The 6000-nt window shown below is 44.2% G+C and overlaps 1 protein-coding gene across 1 annotated transcript in view; it reads left to right on the top strand.

Moving 5' to 3' along the window:
• Positions 1-5705: 5705 nt before the first annotated feature.
• The window catches only part of SLC12A8 (solute carrier family 12 member 8), a 174139-nt gene continuing 173844 nt past the window's right edge, over positions 5706-6000 (top strand). Inside the window, exon 1 of the mRNA XM_029605264.1 lies at positions 5706-5853. The gene's annotated coding sequence lies outside the window, so the exon portion shown is untranslated. The remainder of the gene's footprint in view (positions 5854-6000) is intronic.

Genomic DNA, 6000 nt, shown 5'->3' with positions numbered 1-6000 from the left:
AAATAAGGAATGAAAAATGAGGTAAGTACCTATCCTTGGTAAGTATCTTCAATTGTGAACAATGATCAATCACAAAAATGATATAAAGCAGGCTGAGCAACTTGGTGTTGTGATCTATTAGAATAAAGGGGTTAATAAATAATATCAAAACTTATAATAAAGATAAATAATAAGAAAATAAAAGTGTAGAGTCTGCTCTGTGAGAGGAAGATGTCTTCTCTGCCTTTTAGAAACACATAAACATGATGGCAGAAAGACTGTACGGCCTATCTAGTCAGCCAATCCACCCAACTAATTTAGCTTTACAATTCCCATCGCTTCCTCCAAAATTCCCCCTGTATTTATCCCATGCTTTCTTGAATTCAAATACTATTTTTATTTATTTATTTTAAAAGATTTCTATACCGTCTTTCACAAATAATAATTTGACCAAAACGGTTTACAAATATTAGAATAACGTCAGATAAAATAAAATAAAAACACCACCACCTCCACTGGAAGGCTGTTCCATACATACATTACCCTCTCTGTAAAGAAATATTTGCTAAAATTACTCATGAGCTGAGCCTACCCCTTTTCACCCTCACCCTCATTCTCAAGCCTCCTTTGTGTTGGAAGAGGATCATCTCCTGTGCATGGAAACCTTTGAAATATCTGAATGTTTCTATCGTATCTTCCCTATCTCACCTTTCCTCTAGGTCATACATGTTAGATCTCTAAGTCTATCCCCATTTGCTTTAGAACGAAGACCACGGACCATGGGTTCTGATGCCAGGGCCTGGCCTGGAGGCTGGGTCCCAATGCCTGAGCTTTGTCAGGGTCAGGTCCAGGCCTCAGAGTCTTCGGTCTTCTTTCTTCTGTCTTAGGGCTTCTTCTTGAAATGATGTTGTCCGCTGGGATATGCCAAAATAAATTAACTATGGCACATCCTCCACAGCGGAGGGCACCATTTTGATATGGCTTTCCCATACAGCAAAATGGTGCCCTCCGCTGAGGAGAATGCGCTGAAGTAAATTTTCTCCCCAACAGAACGGCATCATTTCAAGAAGACAGAAGACTCCATGGCCTGGGCTACAGCCAGGGCCAAGGCCCCAGCATCAGAACCCAGTCTCCGGCCCCTGCATCGGGACATAGCCTCCAATATACAGCCTCTGGGCTGGGTCCCAGCATCAGGCCTGGGCCAAGGCATCAGGATCCGGTCTCCGAATTGGACCTAAGCATTGGACGTGGGCCCTGGCTCTGGCCTAGGCCTAAGTGTCAGACCCGGGCCTAGGCCAAAGGTGCCAGATTCATACTTGGGCATAGTCCTCGGCCCCTGCTTTGCGCTTTGGCCTATTTCCTAGTTGAGGCCTAGGCCTGAAGGATAACTTTTTTTTTTTTTAAGTTTCAAACAAATTAAATGAACAGGATATGTTTAATTTAGGAGGGGCCTCCAAAAGAGATTGGCCCTATTTTTTAGTTTTCCTAATTTGAATGTAACTAATGTGCATCCCTACATCCAACCCAGTCCTTCCTAAAAAGATTGTAGCCTGGTATAAGTATATGCCAACACTAAAACCATACCTTGAATCAATGATAATTCTGAATAGGACCAATGGGAAATATTCACCCACAGTCGCAAAGAATACCAAAAGTGTCCAAATTAATATTTCCTTCACCAAGAACCTTTAAAGTGAATATGCATACTAGGCTTCATTGACCTTCATAACAGGCTTCATTGCATAGCAGTTTCACTTTCACACTCCGCCTTATATTTAATCATTGGTCAATACTGATGTATAATTTTTCTTATATTTTTAACTTGAAAATTCTCTCATGTGAATGCCACCTGTGATGTGCTCTTATAAATCGCAATGCCGAATCTTAACAGTCATGTTACTTAGCTTTGTAAATGGAAGCCACATTGTTCACATAGCCCGGTAAATTCTGCCCGACACAGGACCGTGTTTCGGATGTCGAAACAATCCTTTTTCAAGGGCTCATTTACTGAAATATAAACAGGTTCAGATGTGATTCATGAAAAAAAGTATTTTTAACAATTCACTTTAAAATAACTCATGATGTTTAGAGAACGTCAAACTTTAAAACAAGTCCGGAACAAACTTACTTTCATGCACTAAATTTGTCCGCTTACAACATAATGGCTTGGCGGCGTTAGTTTCCGTTATCAGCGGAAAGACTGCCATTGTTGCGCCATTTTTAAAGGACTAAGCTGTCAATCAGAAGGCCGACGTGATGGAGAACTGTAGTAATGATATTCAAAGCTAAAATTACCTGACGGGATAGAAAACCTCGGCGGCCATTTTGAAATGTCAAAAAGACTTTCGAGAGCTGTAAATTATAATAGTATGAACGCAAAATGCACTGAAAATTTCTGAGTATGTTGAATCATTTAAAAGGCTGAAATTCTCCAATATTATAGATCGCCCACCTCCCACCACTTGTGACTGAGAATCCATTAGTATTAAATACAGGAGTACCACTCCACAGCAGCATTTAAACCTTTCGGATGTGCAGTGTTCAGACAAAAAATCCATGCAAATGCATGTTGATGGCCCTATTAGTTATTCCTGCGCGATTCAGTAAGTAAAATGTGCAGCCAAGCCACACATTTTACGTGCTGAGTAGGAAAAGTGCTTTCTACGATCTGGTTTGAATCTGTTGGTTGTTATTTTCAGGGTGTTTACCTTTGTTTTAGTATTATTGGAAAGGTAAATAACCTTCCTTTATTTACCTGCTCCACGCCACTCGTGATTTTATAAACTTCTATCATGTCCCCTCTCAGCCTTCTCTTTTCAAAGCTGAAGAACCCTAACCTGTGTAGCTTCTCATCACTTTTTGCACCCCTGCCACCATCCGATACCATCCCCACTAAATATCTCTTGAGCATCCCCAATAAAATAACCAAACCCATCGCTGATATTATTAGCTGCTCCCTTACCCTCGGAAACGTACCATCACCCTTAAAGCAAGCCACCGTCAAACCCCTACTCAAAAAACCCAATCTTGACCCCCACCGATCCCTCTAACTTCCGACCCATCTCAAACCTACCATTCCTGGCTAAAGTATTTGAAAAAGTAGTTAACATCCAGCTTTCAGAACACCTTGAAAAACATAATATCCTCTTCCCATCACAATTCGGCTTCTGCAGATTTCTCAATACTGAGACACTCCTAATTTCCCTCACTGATGCTATCCTTACTTGCTCTTCTTGACATATCCTCTGCCTTTGACACTGTAAACCACAATATCCTTTTTAATATCTCAAAGAAATTGGAATATCTGGAACCCCCCTCCATTGGTTTGAATCATACCTAACCAATAGACTCTTCAAGGTTAGAATAGATGACAAGGAATGTAACCCTATCCACCTATCCAGGGGTGTTCCTCAAGGATCCGCCCTCTCCTCCACCCTCTTCAATATCTGCTTGCTACCACTCTGCCAACTCCTTTCCGATTTAGGTCTCACTCACTTTATATATGTGGACGACGTCCCCATCACAGACTCCTTAGATAACACCCTTAAAACCTGGGAAAACGCCCTATCTTTGATCAACAGCCTCCTCACCAGCCTGAATCTGGCCCTCAATAGTTCCAAAACTAGAAATAAGCTAGGATCAGTGTATACCTAAGTAAAAAGGTTGAAAAGTTCAGTTACTCACCTTGGAAAAGTGTTGAGGTAGTGTGATCGGTTTACATTCAGGTACTGTAAATGTATCCCCAGAGGGCTTACAATCTAAGTTTTTGTACCTGAGGCAATGGAGGGTAAAGTGACTTGCCCAAGGTCACAAGGAGTGACAGCAGGACTCGAACCCTTGTCTCCTGGTTCATAGTCCACTGCTCTAACCACTAGGCTATTCCTCCTAATTAATCAAGAGAGTAGCGAGTCACTTTGGCTGACTAACTGAAGTTAGACTGTTTGTATCTCTCAACCCACCCCTAGCTCATCCTTTAATTTATAGGCAGGTGCCACTTTAAAAAAAAACAAAAAAACACCTTATTGAGAGTTTGATCATTCCTGTGTAGGCCACTACCAGACATATAGTGAATTCACTAATACATTTAAAGGACATTAATTAGAGACATTCCTATTCCCATAGCAATCTAAAACTTAAGTAGGAACTGAACAAATTTGAGATGAAGGCAGCAGTCCAGCAGCAAGAGGGGGGCTTCCCAGTCTTTTGCATCGAGTGTCACATGTATGATTTTTTACCCGCTGGTGAGAAATTGTACATGTACATGTGCATGTGATGCAAAGAGCTCCTGGCTCTCAGAGAACGAGTCCGATCTCTGGAGGCTAGAGTGGCAGACCTGGAGGAGCTGAGGCAGACAGAGAGGTATATAGATGAGACCTTCAGGGACATGGTAGTCAAGTCCCAACTTCAGACTGGCAGCCCTGGTGCTGCCTTGGAGGAAGAAGGTCTCATGATTGGAGAGCATCAATGCGATGCAGCAGAAAGAGATCCTGTAGCAAGGACCTGCTCTCCAGGTGATGCATTGTCCTTTCGCACCGAGGATATCTCCCCAAGGCCTACTGCCCAGGAGGGAAGGGTTAGTTGGTGATTTGATTATTAGGAATGTAGACAGCTGAGGGGCTGGTGGGCATGAGGATCGCGTGGTAACATGCCTACCTGGTGCGAAGGTGGCGACCTCACGCATCACCTAGATAGGATTTTAGACAGTGCTGGGGAGGAGCCGGCTGTCGTGATACATGTGGGCACCAATGACATAGGAAAATGTGGGAGGGAGGTTCTGGAAGCCAAAATTTAGACTCTTAGGTAGAAAGCTTAAATCCAGAACCTCCAGGGTAGCATTCTCTGAAATGCTCCCTGTTCCATGCGCAGATCACCAGAGGCAGGCAGAGAGCTCCAGAGTCTCAATGCATGGATGAGACGATGGTGCAAAGAAGTGGAATTCAGTTTTGTTAGGAACTGGGGAACCTTTGAGGAAGGGGGAGTCTTTTCCGAAGGGATGAGCTCCACCTTAACCAGGGTGGAACCAGAGTGCTGGCACTAACTTTTAAAAAGGAGATAGAGCAGCTTTTTAAACTAGAACAAAGGGGAAAACCAACAGTCGCTCAGCAGCGCATGGTGCAGCCAAGCCACACATTTTACTTTCAGAAATTAGCGCCTACCCAAAGGTAGGCGTTAATTTCTGCCGGTACCGGGAAAGTGCACAGAAAAGTAGTGAAAACTGCTTAATATCATGGCGATATTAAGTCTGAGGTCCCAAAAGTTAAAAATAATTAAAAAAAAAATTTTTTTAAATCGTCTCGCGGGTTGAAAACCGGATGCTCAATTTTGCCGGTGTCCGGTTTCCGAACCCGTGACTGGCAGCGGGTTTGAGAACCGACACCGGCAAAATTGAGCGTCGGCTGTCAAACTCGCTGGCAGCCGCCACTCCTGTCAAAAAAGAGGTGCTAGGGACGCACCAGTGTCCTTATCGCCTCTTTTTACAGTCGGCCCTAGTTTGAAGAATTTGTTTTACTGAATTGAGCGCACAGGACAGTGGGTGCTCGCCTGCTCTCCCGCGATTTTTACTGTAGCGGGTGTCTCATACAGAGCAGGCGCTAGGGATGCACAATCTCCCCTAGTGCCTCCTTTTCACGGGGGTAGCTAATTTAAATATTAAATCGGAAGCCCGGGAGAGGTGGATTGGTGCTCAATCATAAGCCCCCGTTTTATGCGCCCTGCTATTGCAGCGCCCCGTCAGGGGCTTGCCCGCGGTCACAAGGAGTAACAAAACTTGTTGCTTGTAAGGTGACGTCCCCTGCCTTGGCATCGGGTGGTGGGGGGCGGGCTCCCAGCCTTGTCTATTCATCGGTCATAAGCGGAGTCTCCCCGCTCGTGGAGGTGAGTGGTGCAGCGGGAGGCTGCCTCTTTTTCCACTTGGGATTCACGACCACCTTCCCTTCCTTCGCTCTTAAGCTCTCCTTTTTCAGGAAGGCTTCCGAGGGACAGCGATCCTGCTAAAGCCTCCTGCAGCGAAGCAGCAGTTTC

Source organism: Rhinatrema bivittatum, chromosome 6, assembly GCF_901001135.1.
Source record: "Rhinatrema bivittatum chromosome 6, aRhiBiv1.1, whole genome shotgun sequence".
Classification (NCBI taxonomy): Eukaryota; Metazoa; Chordata; class Amphibia; order Gymnophiona; family Rhinatrematidae; genus Rhinatrema; species Rhinatrema bivittatum.
Note: the sequence above shows the minus strand (reverse complement) of the source record. Positions and strands in the feature narration are given on the sequence as shown.